This window comes from Chrysemys picta, chromosome 1 (assembly GCF_011386835.1).
Source record: "Chrysemys picta bellii isolate R12L10 chromosome 1, ASM1138683v2, whole genome shotgun sequence".
In the NCBI taxonomy this organism is placed as follows: domain Eukaryota; kingdom Metazoa; phylum Chordata; order Testudines; family Emydidae; genus Chrysemys; species Chrysemys picta.
Window position 1 is genome coordinate 40,717,411 of NC_088791.1, and position 21,692 is coordinate 40,739,102.

Consider the following 21,692-nt stretch of genomic DNA (forward strand, 5'->3'; position numbering starts at 1 on the left):
GCCAGGGTTCTTTGCATCTATAGATCTTATCTAGCTTAGATATTTCAAAGTTACTTTGCTATATCAGCAAGGGAGATTACACACAAAATTAGAAATGCAGGGGCAGGCATATGCAAATGCAGGGTCTTCCCATAGCTACATGCCATCAGGAGCCTCTTCCCATGGATGTGGGGCTGGAGAAGATGATGTACTCTAGTCAGATTATCCTTTAAACCAGTGGTTTTCAAACTTTTGTATTGGTGACCCCTTTCACACAGCAAGCCTCTGAGTGCGGCCCCTCCTTATAAATTTAATTTTTAAAAGAATATTTAACACTATTAAAAATGCTGGAGGCGAAACGGGGTTTGGGGTGGAGACTGTCAGCTCGCGCCGCCTATGTAATCTTGTGACCCCCTGAGGGGTCACAACCCCCAGTTTGAGAACCCCTGCTCTAAACTCTCCTGGAATGTGTCCCTGGGGACTGGAACAGGGAGGACAACTGGCATGGGGCTGAGTGCTGAAGGAGACTGACATCTTGCTTGAAAATCCCATGTGCTTGCTGAAAGCATGCAGGGAGAAAGAGAATATAATCAGGAGTAGACAGAGGGAACCATGGGAGAATGGAGAAAATAAGAGAGAGAAGATAAGTATGTGGGGAGAAAAAACCCTTATTGCTATAGACAAGTTACAAAAAGTTTTCTTCATCGCCCAAATTGTAAAACCCAGAAAAATAGGAGCAGTGAGTCTAACAAAGCCAACCTAGTTCTGCTGAAGATAGTGAGGAGCAAAAAGAACTTTGAAAAATATATTAAAAATAATAATAAGTAAAATATTACAATTCCCCCACTGTGAATAGGAGGAATACATTTGTGGTATCGTTTTGGTTATCTGCAGTATTATAATTTGCAGAACATGTAGCTAACCTACAAATGCTCCAGACTCATGCATTTCATTTCAAATATAAGCATAACAATTCATTAAAAAATGCTCATTTTCTATCTCATGTAATCTATGAAACCAGCTCTGAAAAGTGCACATTAGCTAAGGGCATCATCTATCAGTGTCACTGTCTTCCCAAACTTTAATGAAGAAATTACACACATGACAAATTTGGAATGGACGGAATATTATTTTTTAACATTGTCATTGTGTTTTTCAAAAGAGTCTAACTTCAAGTTATACAGTATAAATAAAAAAACATTTTTTCCTCCTCTATCCCTGAATTTAAAATTATCAAGTTAGGTATTCATTGTATTTGCCATTCCAAGTCTTTCCCTTTGGTTGGTTATAAAACCCAGAAAAAATATTTTCTTCCAGCAGGAGCATCTATCTCCTTGGCAGAATCCTCAGGCACTTGTGTTGGCATTCTGTAGTTTCTTGATGGTGGGCCATGTGGTTAAGCTATAGACTTACTGTCTGAACTGCCTCGTCCTCTATTTGACTCACTGTTAATGCAAAAGTGCACTCTACTTCTTATTTTCCATATGATCGTGACTGATACTTGGTATCAATATAGGAAGCTTTTCCCCAACATGTATTACTGTACATTGTTTGAATTTGTTGTCTCCCAGATTTGAATCCAGTGGGCTGCGTTTTTTGAATTGTTTCAAGAGAGAAACTCCTTATCCGTCTGAGGAAGTGGGATTTATGAGTTGGGAGTATTTATGCTATGCCAGTGCAGGGGGTGTGTATGCAGCTGAACGTAGTTTAATGACCTAGCTATATTACTTGTATTTAAAAAAAAATTGATCAGGCAAAAGCAGGCTTTACGGGAAGGATAGTGCTCAACTTGTCCTCTGGAGAGCTCATCCAAAAAACGTGATCGTTTATCAAGAGATTAGGAGATTATCTACTGCTTAGTTCATGCTTTGACCCTAAAGGTCACTAGGAAATACAAGGTTGGGGAAGAATAGTCAGGAGGTAGATCTGGGACTTAGTCTTCTTCCATAGAAAATATTCTTGAAAGACAGGCAGGGAAGAAGGGAGCAGAGAAAGAAGGCTGGCATGGTGAAAGTGGCTATTAGCACTATTTGAACCGGGGGCTGCAATTAAAGTTCTAAATTTCCTCTTAAAAATAGATGTATTTTCAGTCAGGATATATAACATGACCTTATGGTACCTCAGTATCACAATAATAGTGTTATGCAGGTTTCCAATCCGTCGCTCCTATTAAAGGATTAATTGGCCATAATGCGTTTGTTACCTGAAATCCTACCTCTGCTGTCTTGACTCTTGGACTGATAAAACCTATGTTTCTCGGCACTTGAAATGTCTCAGAAAAGGCTTTTCAGGCTGGGAACACTGTATTTCCAGAATTGCACCAAAGCTGAGTTTATTTATTGTCAAACATAATATTATGAAGAACCACAGGGAATGGATAGATGTGAACATACACACTTAATGTTTCCCGCAAACATTGTCCATGTTACATTTTTGGGCAGATGTATTACTTCATTGAAAATTAGTTGCCTTGAACTTATGCACATTTACTGGAAGAATCAATGGTATTCTTCTGAGGTGTTATTTTTATTGTTATTCACTTTACTTGGGAGATTTCAAGGACTGACGTTGCCATGTAAAATTGGGGATTAAATCACATCTGGTCAATAAAATCCCCATGGGACATTTTACAAGGGTTGGGATATTATTAATTGCACTGTCCTAGCCTATTTTCAGTAGGAGTAATTACATAGGGCCCGATCTAGCACCCAGTGGAGTCAAAGGACCCCTACAAATTTGTATCCACAGTTTTAATGGAAGGTATTTATACTTCTTAACTTTCCTGAAAGCTGTTGTGTTATAAAGCATCATGGACAACTCTAGAGGCAGCTGTATATCACAGCAGCCAGCCGACACATTAATTATTTTCTAAAGCACTTTGGGATCCCTCTGGAAGACAGATACAATATACATGCAATATCTGTTATGATTATTTATTACTTTTAGCACAGGCATCAGGCAAGCCCTAGGTTCATCTAAACGTACTGAAAACACTCGTGGAGAATGAGATCATGACACAGTGATCTTGTTCAGCAGCTCCACTGGCCCTCATTCTTGATAAAGTCTGAAATTTCCCTTGGTTCGCTGGCAACAATTTTTTACATTGCTTTATGCTGCTCTTCATTGTGAGCCCTCAATGGACTCATTGAGACTCATGATAAACCGTGAATCTGCTGGGTAAAAAGCTCATAGGTCACAGACTAAATCTCCTGAGCTCTCAGGGCCCAGTTTTGCTACAGTTAATATCAGCTCTGGAAAAAAAGATAAAACAAAACAAATGACCAAAAACCAGTACACTGGATTTGTTCTCTCAGCTATGCAGACCCCCCCCCCCAGGAATTTGCAAAGGAAGAAAAGTTAGGGTGAGATTTAAATGCACCTGGCACTGGCCACTGTTGGACGACAGGATACTGGGCTAGATGGACCTTTGGTCTGACCCATTATGAGTGTTCTTATTTCTTAAATGACACTCCAGTTCTTTAAATGCACTTTGTCAGCCATTCAAAATAATGTTGCATAGTTTGCCAGCATAGACATATTTTCCTCTCTTATGTATTGATGCTTCGTAAATCTTTATTTGGGAGTAGAAAAAGACACTTCACATATATATTGTGTGCCCCAGATAGCATTTCACAATCTGGATCATCTGTACAGCATTCTACATTGCTTTGCTTAGCATGTACAATAATACCAGGAGCAGTGGTTAAATAATAATTGTTTTTAAGTGTGTCTTAAAATAAGCAAAACAAAATACATATTTGATCAGTTTGTTTATGGAAATTTTAACAGGGATGAAAAAGTAGAAATTTCAGTATATGTGACACTAATAAATTTAGCAGCTCATGCTCCAGAGAGGAATGGAAAATTGCAGCCTTAAATCAATGTTATGTGGTAACAAACCAAAACAACAGATTGTTTGGGGTTCTTGAGGAAACCACCTCTCCCTGGTAATATATGGTTGTCAGTATCACTTAGCAACACATTCTTTGTCACGTTTATAGTGAGAATACCTGACAGAGGCAGGGGAGGAATTAGTTTTAAGGCTGATGTCCTTTTGGTGGCTCATGCTGAGAATTATATTATTTATATTAACTGGCAAAATAGCCGGGAAGCACACAAGCAATTACTTCAATTTTATGTTTAGTGCTCTGCTCATAAATCTGTGTAATGATGGCATCTCTCTTATGAGACTATATTAACTTATTGGTTGTGGTAATTGTATTGAAACAAGTAAATGTCCACTATAAGAGGAAGGTACCAGGGTTATGATATCTGCAGTAAGTTATTGGTTAAAATATAAATAGGAAGAACAGATTAGGGCTTTAAGAAAGGCAATTTTTCAATTAATTGTGTAATTAGCTACAGTTTGAACACTGATCCTTTTTTATTATGTAGGTTTATGTTTTCTTGGAAGATATGGTCTCAAGAAGGCTAAGGGCACAGGAAGTTGAAATTCTCCATTTATTCACATACTTATCCCCTCCCCGTGCAGTGGAATCAGTGTTTAAAGCCATCAGATGAGATAAAACTATATATGGAGGGGGTCTCTTCTTTTGTTTGGTCAGAAGAGATTTCTTTTTTTCTGATACCTTAGTCTGAGCTTTCCTCCTAAGTAAATCTAACGGCATGAATTTTTGCCTGGTGGCTGGGCTTTGGGACTGAGCTAGAATTTCAGTAGGATACTCAAGACTTCAGGCCAGACTTAAATCACAGCCCCAGCTGCAAAAATATAAAGCTTCATCCAAAAAAATAGTGTCTTCATAGAAAATCATTAAAACATGGGCTTTTGATTCCCATTTACTCAAGTCAAATAAGACAACCTGACATCATTTCAGATATTCTTTTACCTGTTAAGAAAGATGAATTGTAGCCTGTATTATATTAAGACAAAATTAAAACAAGTTGCAAAAATATTTCCCCCTTTAGCAAGCCCAGAAGTTGATTTTAATGTGCTACCCTTGGCCCAGCACATTTAAAACAGATATGCTGAAGTAAAAATAGCTTCTGAATTGGCCACTTGTTAGAAGAAATTACCCATTTTGAGAGGTGACTTGACCTACTAAGTATCTGCAAAAAATTCTCTCCAGTGTTGTCTGTCCGAAGTGGTTTACTAGCTGACAACAACTGTGTGTGCAGGGCTGTCAGCAGGAGTTAGCAGGGCCGTCAAGTGGGGTAATTTGCCCCAGGCCCCGCAGGGGCCCCCATGAGAATGTTGGAAGCTCCCCCCCCCACCTCCGCCTTCGCTTTTCCCCCATCTCCCGGCACCTCAGCGCGCCGCGTCCAGGAGCAGCCCTGGACAGCGTTGCAGCACCGTCGCTCAGGTGGGGCCTGAGGTCCTCCCGCTCAGAGCCACGTGTTAAGGGGGTGGGGCTGTGAGCTCTGGCGGGCTGAGCGGCAGCAGCTCCTGGACACGGCTCGATGAGGCCCTGGGAGAGGGAGGTAAGTGGCATGATAAGCCCCTCTGAGCCGGGCACCCCCTATCCCCCAGCTCCGAGCCCAGCCCCTCTGAGCCGGGCACCCTCTGACCCCATCCCCCCACAGACCTGACCCCCAGCTCTGAACCCAGCCCCTCTGAACCGGACACCCGCCCCGACCCCATCCTCCCACAGACCTGACCCCCAGTTCTGAGCCCAGCCCCTCTGAACCGGACACCCCTCCCCGACCCCATCACCCCACAGCCCTGACCCCCAGCTCCAAGCCCAACCTCTCTGAGCCAGGCACCCCCCGACCCCATCCCCCCCACAGTCCTGACCCCCAGCTCTGAGCCCAGCCCTCTGAGCCAGGCACCCCCCGACCCAGAGCCCAGCTCCCCACCCAGCCCTGGGCAACAGTAGCGCCACCCCCAGGCAGCGACAGCCCATTGGCACCAATCATCACCATCATCCAGCGACAGCCCATTATGTAATTGCAAATGTATACATACCATTAAAGCATTTAATGTTTTTAAATAATGTATTTAGTGTATTTTCAAATTATTAAAAATTAATTTTTGAATGTATTTCACTGGTTTTTTTACATTTCCAAATACATGTTCCTATAGTATTGCAACTTTTTTATGGAAGGGGCCCCCGAAATTGCTTTGCCTCAGGCCCCCTGAATCCTCTGGGCAGCCCTGGGAGTTAGAACAACATATTAGGAAAATTAGAAAAGTATCTGTTGTAGGGCATTTGTCCCACTACTCATGTGTACACAAATCACTGCAGAATGAAGCAACAGAATCAGACTTGCCAGAGAAAGAAGATGAGACAGAATGTCATAGACCTTCCTTATTGACTTGAAAATAAGGATGTCCCCTCCCTCTAGGCTGATTCTAAATGAAGTGATTTTGTTATTCTGAGATGAATCGTCATGTACACAGGCATTGAGAATTACCGTTGTTTATGGAGAACATCACCAGCAGCAAGATTTTGGGGTTCCTTGCAGTTAATAAATAAACCAATTTGTAGAGATGAGTCAGAAAATAGCCACTACTTGCTGATGTCCACAGGTATCTTTAAAACACCACTGCTGAGGACACTGCTCTGGGATGTCACAGGAAAGTATTACTTCCAGGGATTATGCCATAAAGTCAGCTAGCATTCCTGGAAGTGCCATGTCATTTCCAAGTATTATGGCACTGGTAATTTTGGAAATGAGATCGAAATTTGGTGATTCAGCTCATGTAGAAGGAGTTACAAAGTACTTGCTTTCAGCCACTTTCAACCTAATGTTTATATGATGATTTAAGAAAAGGCACAAGTCAAAGACAGCTTGCCTCTTTAGAGACATGGGAATACTTAGGGCTTTTAGCTGTTGGAGGAGTACAGTGCTGAAATCCTAGATGTTACAGATTACTTGCTGAATAGCAACTGGCAGGAAAGGGTGAATGTCACAAGACCAGCCCTAAGGGTTTTGATGGGTATTTTCTTGGCAAGGTAGTTTGAAATAAGTAGCAGGGGGAGAGAGAAGATGGGAATGATGAGATAGATAGTGCAGTAAAGAGAAATAGAGTGATTTCCAGTCTGCAAATGTTAAGAAAACTAAAGTTATTTTTGGTTTACTTCCTTCTAATAATAATAATAATAATAATAAAAATGATATTAGAATTCTGACATCAGCAGTAGGAGTGTTGCTTTGATCCTTCAGATAGTCAAAGAGCACAGGTTTGAAATTAAAATTACTGACTGCTGTGACATGATGAGTATATTTTTCCTTTAAAAAGTATCTTTCTGAAAATAGATTTGTCTCTGCTAAGCAAAAAGCAGATGAAATGTACCAAAGCATTCAAGAGAGACTGTGTTATAATAATATGTATCATTTCATTGTGAAATGTTATTCACTGAACTGTCTGGGCCTCTTTTTGTCAAAAGAATTTCTCTCTGAACTAGCAGCGCTATGTTACTCCACAGTCTCTACTTTACATAATGGCTGGTTCATTCCCTGGTGTGTCTCCATCTCAAATAAACCAATTATGTTTATCTCCCTCATCATTTAAAAAAGGGCTTACTGAACTTTTCTCATAGATCCCTGCCCATAATAGTGCTCATGATAGCTGGATTTTGGGACGTGTTACTGCATACGTTTCCAATACTTCCTACATTTTTTTCCCCCTGATCTGTCTTGAGTCTGCAGATCTGATGTACTTTCATTGTTTGTTAGGTCTCTTTGGGGTTTTTTATTTTACAGGTATATTTAGCATTCATTTGTACTTACAAGACCTGATCTAAAGCCGATTGAAGATAATGGAAAGACTCTCATAGACTCCAGTGGAATTTGGATCGGGCTAATATACTCTACAAATAGGGGGATTACCCGCTATATATTTAAGGGAAGTATTTTATTTGATGCTTAAAACCCTGTGACATCTCCATTAAACAGCTACCAACAAGCATTTGATCAGATAAAATGGATGTTGTTTTCAGCAACAAATGTGCTTTCGTACCACAACTAAAACACAGGGGAGAAAAAGAATGTTCTAACAAGACTTGAACCCATCATCATCCTGATCACGACGCTTGTATATTGTACCACTTTCTCTGGACCCTTGTCTAGCCAGGGCAGTCCTGTGGGTGCTTCACTTGTAGAAATAACTAATAGACCTCAGATTATCTTTCTCACCTAAGGTGCACGGGTTGCATGTCAGGACCGAGGCCCTGCAGCTGCACCTGCTCAGTCATCAGGCAGGCAACAAACATAGTTGTGCCACAGGAGAACTCCCTGAATGGCTCAGGCAGTTAGGTGGCTTACTCTTAAGCCCAGCACCTGCAGAGAGTCAGTGGCTGCTCAACGCATACACTTGTGGATTCTATTCCTCCCTGTGCGTGCTTCACTGCAAACCCTGCACCCAGCCTTGTTCCAGCCTTGTACCTTTCCTGCATCCAGCCTAGACCCTGCCTTCCCTGGCTCCAGGTCATCTGGTTCTCACCCTCAGCTCTGATTTCTGACTCTGTCTTGACTCTTGACTGTGGCATTTGACTCTGACTTTGGTTCTGACCTTTGACTCTGAGCCTGGGCTCTGGCATTTGGATTCTGACCCCTAGGCTGGGCTTCTGTTCTGACCCAGTCTCCTGACAATGGGAAGAGAGAATGTGTGCCATTCCTCCCCTCAGCCGACCCAGTTTGCACCTTCCCCATTTTGTGGGGAAGAGCACACTGTATGGGGTTGTGGAGGGGTAGGTATGGACCATGTGTCTGTGGGGAGATCTATGTGAGGTGGGATCTAGGGGGAAAAGTCTGGATCCTGTTAATGAACCTCAGCCAAACCAATGTAAAAACAATGCCTGCTATAACATTACTGATGGAATTTTCAAATGCATCATTCTCATCCAGCTTAGGAGCCCCTTAGCACAGGCAGCCAACCAGCACTGCTGATTTCCTTGTCACCCATGACAACATTACTTTTAAGAAAACTGTAGAACACATGGAGAAATATAACAGGGGATGTGGTTCTGTACTATGAGGCTGAATATGAGGGCAAGGGAATGACAGGAAAACTATTGAAAATGCATAGTATAGTGTATGCTTGTAGCATTGGTCCAAACCAGTGGTATTTTAAGGTAATTCTATTGTTTCTTAAGCAAGGAAACCTGGGGTCTGCAATTATTTGCTAGAGGATCAGATGATGATGATGAGGCATGGGAGAAGTGGTTTGGAGAAAACCTTCACTAAAAGTAGATGCTATACCCAGTTCTCTCCTTTTTGTGAGTGAGATTTGTGGCTCCTTATACAATTTCCCCAGCCTTTACGGTTATCCACTGAGTTAGCCAGATGGGCTTAGCCTTATTTCTTAGTTACTAAGTCATTTAGGGCACTAGGTGGACAGGAACTGGAGAACTCTTCCAAGCTTAGGAGGCAGCATGAATGCTGTGAAAGCAAGACAGGAGAACTGAGATAAGACACAGTAAGGAGAAAACACTGGCAGAAGCCAAAGACTTAGAAGTGAACAGCATAAGGGAAACCTCTGAATTAGTGATGGGGCTGAAGGATAAGAAAATAGGATGGAAGATATGAGAGGTATAGGATCAAGGAGGAAGAAAACGCTTGCTGGATAATATTGATGTCCTTGGATCTTGTCAGAGAAAGAGGTGGATGAGAGAGAGAAGGATGCAATTTGGTGACTCAAAATAACCAAGATATTGAACTGTTTTTCTTATTCTGTCTTTAACAAGAAAGATTAAAAAAGAGGCTTAAATAGGAAATAATGAAGACCTTGTAAATTAGCTATTGTTAAAAAGCAGGGAAACAAATACTTGGAAAATTTCAATAGATGCAAATCAATCATTCCTGTTTACATGAATGTAGCATGTTAGGGAATTGGCAAACAAACTTGCTGAACATCTGACTGTTTTGAAAAGTCACTAAGAACGTAGATGGTATCATAGATTGAAAAAAAATATTACTCCCTCAAGACAAAGAAAGAAGAGTGATAATGGCAATTACTACCCAATAAGGACAGCTAATTAGACATAAGATTGCAATATGATAAACAGCAGAAAAAGGCCATTGTGATTTTAGTCTGTATGTCATTATACTACACCGCAAGAAGGTAACCATTCCCGTGTCTATACTTTTGTATAATTATTCATATATATTTTATTCAGAATATCAGAAAGATATTGAAAAATTGGAGGGAAGCCAAAGAACAACAAGACTGATCAGAGGTCTAGAGGGACAGTCTTCTGAGGAAAGATACATATTTAGCTTTTTTAATACCTTGGTTAAGTGGAACTAAATGGAAGGAATACAATTACTGACTTTGTTTAGTTAAAAGATGTAAAAACAAAAGAGAAAGAGGACACATATAGAATGAGACATCAGCTGAGAGAGAGCTCAATGGCTTGGTACTCATTAGGCCAGAGAAAACACTAAAACAAAAAACAACCAAACAAAAAAACACACTGTTGTAACTTTCTGCACTAGCAGGGAGATGGACGGGATAATCCAACAGGTCTTTTCCAGCTCTAACTTCCATGGACTTGATTCACCATTGTGTTACTCCAGTTTTACAGGCATGCAACATCATTGATTTCAATTGAGGCATGAATGGGTAAGAGAATGGTGAATAAGACCCCTATGATTCTATTTCTTGGAAAATATTGGAACAAATAGTAAGACAATAAATTTCTAAGTCACAAATCCTATCTCTAGTTTTGGAGCATAAGAGGGGCTAGATAGGATGACCAGATGTCCCAATTTTATAGGGACAGTCCTGAATTTTGGGTCTTTTTCTTATATAGGCTCCTATTATCACCCCACTCCCGTCCTGATTTTTCACATTTGCCGTCTGGTCACCCTAGTCCTAGACTAGCAGAACCACTAGAACTAGTATGATACTAATCCAAAGGAACTGTAGACAGGATTTATACACCCCAGGCCTCAGCAGGATGCACAGTCCCTATTCCATGGGGAAGGTCTGTGTCCCAGCATGAAGGATAGGAATAGGGCCGGGCAGCTGTATCTACATCTAAACAGATCCACCATCCATTCATTCAGTTCCCACCCTCTCTGAGACAGAAGTAGCAGCCATGTGCACACTATGGAGGCAGATTCCTTCTACCCAGCACCCATTGAGATACCCATTGTATAGCCTGGCTACTCCAGTGCTACTGAGCAGTGGAATCTAAAGTTTAAGTCTAAATAGCTAGAAGATTATTGGCCCAGGAGCAATTTACTGCTCAGGTTAATAAAAAACAAACCCCCCCCCCCAACACAACAATTGCCACATAAAGTTGATTGCTGTTTTTGATAGAATTGCACAATGAGGATGAAGGGAATGTGGCACATGATGTGTTCGGATGCTAGTAAACCATTTTGTCTAATGTCCCATGAAATCTTACTTTCAAAGCAAATTCAAGTTGGCTTGGAGTCATGAGAACTGGCATGTAGACTTATCTGCTATACCATAAACAAGAGGCAATAATAATTGGCAATGTAATGAATTGAGGAGTTGTCTAGCAGAATGCCACAGGGAATGGTATTAAACCCTATCTTATGTAATATCTCCAGTGTCTAGAATAGGGGACAAACACCAAACTAATAACATTTTCAGATGATAATAAATGGAAGAAGAGAATGTAGAGGGCAAGAAGTGAGAGATAAGAAGGAATAGTAGGAAAATGCAGAGACGAGAGAGCGTCAGCTGGGTTGTAGGCAGGCAGACCTAGTAACTGGGTCAGTATACCAGGAGAAAAACAGGAGAACAGAACCACAAAATCAGAGGCCAGGAGTCATGCCAGGTCAGGATGCCAGAAAAGCAAGCTAGAGGACCAGGAGTAGGAAGCACAAGGCACACAGTTCAGTACAGGGTGGAGCCCTGTTGGTCAGACAGCTTCCTGTTCCTGCTGCTGGCTTAAGTAGGGCCAGCAGGCCAATCGGCTGCCCTGGGATTCGCCAATAGGACTGCAGGGGTGGAGCCTCAAACTGGGGCTGGACTTCATGGATTCCAGGTGAGCAGGCTGCCAGATGGAGGGTTGGAAGGAGCCTGTTCCTGCAGACCCACGTTTGAGACCCATGGATCATGACAAAGAGATGGAAATAAAAACTCAAGGAAAAATAAAACAAACAAGAAATAAAATAGAAACATTTGCCCAACTGCTGTATGGAACTAGGTAGGAGAATTATGCTGCAGGACATTTCTAGATTTGGGAGTCACTCAGATATCATAATAATTGTCACTGTAATAAATACCAATAGCTAGACAAGAGTTAAAGATGGCTGAAAAATACATTTTCCCCAACAAAAATGTGTACAAAAATCTGACCTTTTAAAAATAAAAACAGACATTCTTTCATGAATTTTTCTTTTTAACCAGAAAAGCCATTTTCTGTCAAAAATGATAAACAAGTTTTGATGGGAACTTCTTGACAAGCCCTAAAGGTAAGTTTTACAAACATCACTGATAGAGAAATAATGCAAGTGGACCTAGAAAGTCTAGATTTAATTGCTGAAAATGAAATGTGAATAATTTGGTAAAAAAGCAAATTAGCCCATTTCAGGGAATATGTTCAAATGTACAAATATTCCATAGAGGGAGAGAAACCTAGAAAGGTTTAAGATAGAAAAAGATCCAGGATGAGAGTGGACAGGAAATCTGATGTGAGTTTGCAGTGTGGTGAGGGAGCGAAAAAGGCCAGTGCAATTTGGGACTGAATGTGCAGTGGCACCAAGTCACAGAGCAGGGGAATAATAATTCCATTTCTATATTATGGTGCTGCAGCAAATGCAATATTGCCTTCAGTTCAGGGAACCTCTGACCCCAAAAGATCTTTACAGATAAGGAACAATTCAGAGAAGAGTAGCAGAAATTTGTATAAAAAATAAGATTAAAAGTTAATGGCCACAGTTCACTCCTGGTATCAGCCATACAACTACACAGAAGGAAAGTGTGTTATGCCAGGGCTGAATTTAGCCCATTATCTGTAATTTTGCAAGGTGATGATATTGGGGAAGGGTGAGAGAGGATGATAGTCTAATATTTGAAAGGTGTAAACGGGAGGAGAGAATTTTTTTTAAAAGATAATTACAAAATGAGAGATTGGGTGAAATCCTGGCTCCATTGAGGTCAATGGGAATTTCTGCATTGACTTCAGTGGAGACAGGATTCCACCCATTATGTATTTGGATATAACCTGCTGTTATTTAATGTGGTAGGGGGTTTATAATGAGTAATGAGACAAAATTCAAAAAATGGAACATTGACCTTGAATATCAAGCAAATTATCTTAATACTGTGATGTTATTAGGGGGAAATTAGTTTCCCAAACAGAGCATGGAAATCCCCTCTCTTGAGATATCTACAACTTTACTGAACAAAGCACTAGAAGTTGTACTGTAGGGAATAATCGTATATTGGCAGGGGGATGGACTGGTTAGTAATAATACTAATTATTATTATTAGTAAAGATGGATGTTTTTCATCTTTAATTTCTACATTTCTGATTTTACAATTCAATATGATACTTCTGTTGAAGTCAGTGGAAATTGTACCTGCATATCTGAGGATGGAATAAGCTCATACGATTCTATTCTGCTTCCCTCATTCAGTTCAGGCACGTTTCCTCCGTATTTAGGGTGTTTACACTCAATCATTCTCAAACACAGCCTTCTCATCTTTTATGTAAACAATTTCAAGACTTAAAGGGTTAGATTCAAAAGAGGAAGGCTTGTGAATTTGCTTCCAGAAAGGAAAATGTATCGAACAGGAAATGAAAATGAGCTAAACTTTCAGATTTTCTGTGAAAATAAACCACTTCTTTAAAATGCTTTTCACTGGATGCCTCTGCATCTGAAATCAGCATGTGACACAGGCTAATTTCTTTGCTATTTGAGAGCATTTGTCCTGGGCTCTTGTTCATCTTACAGCACACTGACAGCAGTTTCTTACAGAAGGTATGTGCATATCTCTAATAGATTAGAGAAGAATTTGTGAGTCATGATGAGGGGAAAGAGACTGTCAACTCTGCACTTCTGTTTGTTTAATGACCCAGTGTATAGAGCTGTGGGCGAAACAGAAAGTGTGGCAGACTCCTATTGTTGATCAGCTTTGCTGTAAGTTTGTTCACCTTGCTAACAAAATAGAGATTTTATCAGAGATGAATGAAATATCATCTTATATGTAAATTTAAAGAAAGAGACTAGAAGGTATAGCTGGAGAGTTTATTGCTTGATAATTCACATTATGAATTGTGCTGATTTTTTTTTTATCAGAGGGTACATTTACTTGAGTTGTTGGGGGTAGCGTCAAAGCAGAGAGGCTCTAAATTTATATGGTCTTAAGAAGTTAAACCTTAAGAAGTTAATTCTTAAGAAGTTAATACCTAAGCCTTTTACGTTTCCTAATCTGAGTGGCTTGAGGCTCTACATATAATAAAAAAGCTAAGGAAAAAGAGCGGATGTGAAAAGAAGCATTTCTATCGATCACAATAGATTCCAAAAAAGGAGGGAAGGAACTCCAACTCTCAGTTGTTCTAGCACTCTTACCCTGCCACTTCCTGAACGCTGACTTACAAGCAGGAGTATCTTCTCAGAGAATTAAGACAGGTGACACTGTAGTCCCATATACTAAAAGCAGGGTATATACTTCCTTCTAAAAGAGCCTCTTACGCTTTTCTAAATCAAATACTGGCTTTGCTTTTTTGTGTGGAGCTGAAAACCTAGGCAAAAGTTGAATTATCTTTCTGTTCAAGTCACTTAGTTCAGATATAAAGTATTGCATTGCTCAGTGGTTGTAACTGAAGGCATAGGAAAACTTCAACTTAGAGAGTGGCAACACCAGCTGTGGATGCTCTAAAGCATGCACCTCATTTGACCTTTTTTATGCTAAATGACATAACAGTACTCCCTTCCCCTAATTCAGGAGTGGGGGCATTTGGTCAGACTGCAGGGAGACTGTATTGTCCCTGGAAAGGAAGCATGTGTGAGGGAGAAGAGTTGGTACTTGAAAAATGCCTTCCCTCTGCCACATTGGGTGAGGGGATTGTGGTGGGTTGGGCCAAGAAAGGAGATGTGCTGCTCCCAGGAGGGAGAGGATGGGGAAGTAGAATAGCACTTGCAGAAGTCACCCTCCCACTCAAATATCAGTGCATTCCATTGGCCAGCCAAGGGAGAAGGATGGTAACTGATTGGCTCCCACTCTCCTATTTCCCCCACCAATAATTTAAATCTTTCCTTGTGCTGCTTCAGTTGTTTGCCTTTTTAGCTGTCCTGTCCTCCCTCCCTGTAGCTATAGGCAATGAGCTTCCAGATGCTGTGGGCCTGACAGATCATTGGCTTTGCAAGATCAGGAAGGAATTTTTTTCCCACTGGGTCAAATTGGCTGAAGTCTGCTGGGTTTTTGTGCCTTCATCACAGCATTGGTGTAAAGAAGAATAGGATTTAGAAGCCTAATATGAGAACATATGGGAATGTTTAGTTTGTCACAACTTGTGGCCAGTGTTGAATGCAGGTAAAGGCTAAAAGGATCAGCTTGTAGAGATAAATGAGACCTGGGATTTTTATTGGTGTACCTTGTGCACATAAGGGGAATCCTGAAGTCTTTGCATACTGGGATCTCCCTCGGTACTCTCTATTTACCTGGTGTGGGGGGCAAGGCTAGAGGACTCAGAAGTGAGCTGAGTCCTGGGGCAGTAGGCCGAGGAGGGTCTACTGTGAGATATTGATTATATGGAAGGGGCCCTGTAAACCTGCGCTGGAACCAGTGAAATGCCTAGTAAGTGAGATGGGTGTGCATATACCGCCTCTGCCCAATGTTAAGTTAGTAAAGTTGTGGCCTGCTGCAGTGTCTGACTTTCATTTACCTGCATGTCCTGAGCAAGTACTTCTGAGAACTGTGTTCCTTCAATGACATCAGATGTAGCCAGTGCATCCAGATGTCCCATAATATGAAATGCACTTTAAACCTCAGAACTGCTGCTGCAGAGACACTTGCAAATTTGTGTAGCTAAAAGAGTCTGGATTGCTTGGATTGGCTAAACTCATAGTCTGTTGTCTAAGAAACAGTCTCCCAGGGAACTCCTTGTGTGACATTTTGAACAATACTTTAAAAAGAACAGATTACATTCGGGAGTAACTTAAATATCTGTTCACAATAAAGGGTATCTAAGAAAACCCATCCAAACTGCAGTATCAGTGTTATGTACCTGCTAAACTGTTGTACGATATGCAAAGAGCAACTACCAATTTAGCATAACTCTTAATGATTCAGCCAGAGGGCTGTCACTGTGTCATCTGTGAGTGCCACCTGTTATGGTCCACACAGATCCGAGCTGGAGTCTCAGCTACAATAATGCACTGGGCCCTTGCTTAAAGGCCTAACGTTGCCCTTGTTATTCAGGTAAAATTTCATTTCAATGGGAGATTGGCCTGAGGCAGGAGGACAGGATTGGGGGCTTTAGTGTGTTTGGACACTGAATGGTGTACTTCAAGTCCTCTGTAGCACCATCATCGTATCACTTTTAAAGAAGGATGCATTGGTATTCACAGCAGGTTAGGCTAGATAATTCCAGCAATAATTTCGAAGGAAACTCCCAGACTAAAACTTTGAGATTCCACAGGAGGCTGTAAGCTTTTCAGGGCAGAAATCGGCTTTTTTCTGTGTTTGTACAGTACCAAGCACAATGGGGCCCTGACTCTGATTGGAGCTTAGGACAGGGCTACCATAATATATTTATTACTACTACAAACCTACTCATCCAAGGGTCTGGTACAAAGCACAGTGAAGTCAGTTTGAGTCTTTGCAAAGACTTGAACATGCTTTGGATCAGGCCAGAAATGAGGAAGGCTTTTACAGGTATTCATGGGGATGTAGCAAGTATTTGAAGGTGACTGTGTCCATATATCCTTCAGAAAGAGAGTCTCCCAAACGTGACCTCTGTGTATGGCTGCTATATTTAATGAAAAATGTCATCTCTGCTCTGTCAGGAAAAATAAAGCCTTAAGTGGTTCTTTGAATTTGTATCTGCCACTCCCCCTTTTTCTGAGTTTTAGGGAAAATGATTCATTAGGGGGGAAAAATACTGATTTAAAATCTGCATCAGCCCTCAGTAAAGACATTTGTTTGGACATTTTGAGAAACATTAATATTAATATAGACATTTCAAAAAATCCCATTAATTGGGCCAAATCCTAAAGTCCTTACTCAATTTTTTTACCCACTGGAGTTTTGCCTGAATAGGAACTGAACAAATACTAAGGGCCTCATTGTGATATTCTTACTCCCAATGAGTAGTACCTTACATCATGTGTAGTCTCGTTGATGTCAGTGGAACTGCTTGTGGAGTAAGCTTCTACTTAGTGTAACTAGGGTATCTGAATCTGGCCCTAAGTAAGGACTTCAGGATTTACTTTATTTTTTTTAATTAAATACAGAATTATTATACTTTTTTCTGTAAAGGATATATTGAAACTAAAATGGGGACTTCTATTTCTATTGGGAAATATAAAAATAAAGAACATTTCTAAACAAAGGATGAGGGTTTATTAGTATCAAGTGAAACAAAACTACTTGTGAATAAATACAGAAGTCTTCTGTTTTTGCATACATAGACTAGGATAACAAGTTTCTATAAGATTCAAGAAATGACTGCATCAAAAAGCAGCAAATGCTGTTGAATTCAGCAGATTCAAAGTTCTCAATGTTCAATGATTCCATGGGTCCAATCCTGGTTCCACTGAAGTCAATGGAAAATTTGCCTCTGTCTTTGGGTTGATCTCAAGAAAGTATTCTAAAATATCCAAGTTTCATAACTGGCTATGCCCTGGCTGTGGAATCATCTCTTATGCTCCAGAATAAAGAGAGAACCATTTGAAGTAACTAGTATTGAACTGTTAAATCATCTGGGAACCAGTTTTTAGCAACAAAAATGATTTGTAATTTTTGTCTACTATTTTATTTAGCTTATCAATCTATATATTCCATTTGTATTAGTTCAGGGCTTCCGCTCTGAGTAACAGACCAGTAGCTTCAGGATGGCAGGGTTTAATTCCTAGAGTACAAGACTGAATTACATACATGAATGTTTATTCTTATTGTCACAGCTCACTCTTTCAATCTGCTGTACAGTATTCAATGATTTGCAGGCATAGTTAATGTATATCTTTTTTTTGCTGGAATGACAAGAAAATAATCTTAGTCATGCAGTGGTAAGATATTAAAAACTGCATTTCAAAGTGAAATAAAGTTCTCCTCCTCTAATGTAATGAATGGCACTGACAGATGACAATTATAATATTTTATCCAATGCCCAGTTGAATGCAAGATCATTCATTTGTTATAGACACTGAAAGTTCACAAAATTTACCTACTCTCACTTTGTCATTCTGTGTTTACTCCTAGACTATTCTTGGCTCTTTTAAAAAGTAATTGCATCTAGAGAGACACAACTCTGATTTAAAATATTTTTCATGCACAAAAATCCATGAGTCAGATCTCCATCTGGTACAAATTGATGTATTTAGTTGCTGATTTACACCAGCTGAGAATCTTGGACCCAAGTTGAATAAAAAACAAGTGGTTCATTCATATAGTGACAAAAGCAGCCATGTTAAAAAAGGTTACCTGTTTAAATGGAAAAAATTAAAAATAACAATAGGGATTAACATACAAACCATTCCTGCAAATCTTACTCAAAAGAGCATTCTCACTGAGTGATTAGGCTACTTTTGAGAATAAGCACTAAGCTTGGAGGATAGACATTTACTTTCTCTTGGAAGAGGGAGATCCTATTTCAATCTATTTTAACCACTGCAGTTGGTAGCTTGGAATAGATGAGAAAAGACCTCCTTAGCCCTAATTGTCTCTTATTTAATTTGACGTTTGAAATAACTAACCCTGTTCTAACACAGGTGCTTTTCTAGATCAGCCCATTTTTCTATGTCTGAATTGTTGTTTCTCTGAACTGAATTTCTTTTTTACTTACAAAATGTTTTCGTTTAACTGTCATTTCTATTATTTGGTTAAAATAATAGCAAGGATCTGTAATTGCAATGATGGAGAAAAGGTAAGAGAATGCAATGAAATGACAACATCAAAAATGTCAGTCATATGGCTAAAATCAGCCTCCAGGCAAAGCCCGTTTAGGTCCATGAATAAAATTAATATATTTATACTGACAAAAATAAACGCTGGCTATAGAGTTCATAGAGTTAGGGTTTAGTTGACTCCTCAAACACAACCCTGTAATGTGGAAGTACAGAGTACCACTGACCCAGCAGGAGCTTCTAGAGGTTCTGTATCTGATTTAGACACAATGGACCTGATCCAAATCCCACTGGAAAGACTTCCAAAGACTTCAGCTGGCTTTTGATCAAACCCCATGCCTGCCTCTATGAACTCCAGGGAACACATGATGGGCAATAGCTGCCATTTCCAGGAGTGCAGTGTCTGCTTCCCCGCCTCTCTCCCGATTAAGGGCAAGTTCCATTGTCCAGTGTGTTGGATGGGAGGAGGTGGTGGTGGGGAACCAAAGAGTGGGGCTGGCTCCAACCCCAGCCTCCATGGAAAGGCCCCTATGGAAAGGCCAATACTTCTTTTCCACAGCAGATTGCCGTAGACATAGAGGATTAGAGTGTGCAATTTGCACAAAGGCCGGTGTACAGGACACTGCATAACCACACCACCCATAGGGAAGCACGAGGACACCATGTACCTCAGGAGGCACAGTCTTTCCTGGAGCTGCTCAGTTTTTTTTGAACTGACAGTGAACCAAAAAAATTGACATTTCAGGTCAAATTAAACGTTTAGATTTTCCAGGTTAGATTCACAAGGAGACTTAGGCACCATTCACAAAATGCTGATATGGCAGTGTATAGTGGGCAATGCACTCACCGGGGATGTGGGAGACCTACATTTGAATCTCTGCTCAGGTGGTGAATGCTCTAACCACTGGGTGATGAGGAATGAGTCTCTCTCAATCCCTCCTGTGGAAGCTGTTCCACTTTGTATTAATAATTAACTATTAATTGGAGCAGGGACTAGATCCTGGGTGTTACCTTTCATTGGGGAGTGCCCTAGACCCCAAACTATAGCCATTCTCACTCTCTTTATCTGGACCAATGGATATCTAAGTATTACTACAAAGTGGTGGTGAAGGCACTCACCTGGCACGTGGGATGGCATAGATTGTTCCTCACAGTAGAACTCAGCATGCCATACTCCTGGCCCCATTTCAAGCAATTTGCTTTCTGGGGGCAGGAAGGGCTGAGCAGTGTGTTACATCATAGGGACAGCTAATGTGATTGGCCCTTGTCCATGGAATATGGAGGGAGGTGAGGATATTATTTGCGTGACCATCCCCTGTAGAAGAGCCATTCACAATCTGGCTGTTCTATACATACACATATTCCTAATCAATCATTTGTTTTTTTCCCCTTTGGAAAATATCAACATTCTAAGGATTAATATCAACAAATATTGCTTCTTTTAAATGAAGAGTATTTTTGATAGAGATAATTAAGTAGTGAAAATATACTTTGCACTTGACATTGAGAGGAGATAGGTTGCAGGTTTTTATTGTGTGTGTGTGTGTGTGTGTGTGTGTCATACACATTCCAGCTGGATTTGAACTGTGGAGCCCTAAATCTGCCTCCGTCACATGGGTGCCACCCCTATATTGTACTAAATGAGAGGTGCACACATGTATTGAGGGCAGTATTAGGGCCAATACCTTTGAAATATAAGAGATTCTTCTATCATTTACACCAGCTGTTAATCCAGAATAACAACTCTGATGTCAATATTGTTACTCTACATTTATACTGATGTAACAGAGCAGAATCTGGCCCTATAGCTGCTAGACCAGTGGTTTTCAACCTGTGATCCGCAGACCCCTGGGGATTCACAGACTAGTCTAAGATTTCCAAAGGAGTCTGCACCTCCATTCAAAAATTTTTATGGGTCCACAAAAGAAAAAAGGCTGAAAACCACTCTGCTAGACTAACTGGTTACAGTTAAAATCCACAAGAATTTAAAGGTACTATTTTGCCACCAGAGGGTGTCCATATTGTCCTAGGAATTCGTAGACATTGACTGAGAGTTATAAGAAAATGTTAATAAAATCCCCTGGATGTTTTAGGGCTTTGTAATGGGACACAGACACTTTCACCTCTAAAGTCAAATTCAGCTCATTTCAGTAGTGAATGAAAGTTCTTAGCCTTAGGCTATTTGGTGGCATATATGAAATGAGTTTGGTGATTTCGGTCCAATTTTCAGGGGACAGATGTCCACATCACAAAGCAGTGCCCACAACTGACACCCTGTTGGCAGTCTCAGCAGCAGTCAAATTTACATGAAAACATTTGGAGGAAAAGGAAAATGCAACTTTTTAATAAAACATATAAGGACTAGAAAACACTCCCTATATAGCTAGAATATACAAGAAGCCTTAGGCACGGTTCCCAAAATGCTGATATGGAGTGGAATACCCTAGAGTCCAGTGGATAGTGCACTCCCCTGTGATGTGGGAGACCTACAGCTTATGAAAAAGATAATGTAATGGATTTTACTTTATCATGAAGTTAAGAGGAAGGTGTTACAATTTGCGTATAATTAATTTACTAATAGAGCACCTATTAAAACGATTTTCATATGTGATGTCTGAATGAATGTGTACTAAGTTTCAGTGGTTGGAATGATCAGTGTAATGGACCAGATGACGCATTACCTTATTTTTCTAACTTGAGTTTAAGGCGCTATTATGTTTCAGTTGAAATTTTATCAGGACTGCAATAGGAGTTATACA

General features: G+C 40.4%; 1 protein-coding gene across 8 annotated transcripts in view; it reads left to right on the forward strand.

The window, feature by feature from the left end:
* The window catches only part of GRM8 (glutamate metabotropic receptor 8), a 490,512-nt gene that overhangs the window by 35,801 nt on the left and 433,019 nt on the right, over positions 1-21,692 (forward strand). The window contains exon 1 of one of the 8 annotated variants that reach the window (XM_065555631.1): positions 13,940-14,004. The exons of the other annotated variants lie outside the window; for them this stretch is intronic. The gene's annotated coding sequence lies outside the window, so the exon portion shown is untranslated. Of the gene's footprint in view, positions 1-13,939; positions 14,005-21,692 lie in introns of those variants that run through there. 8 annotated transcript variants of the gene reach the window in all.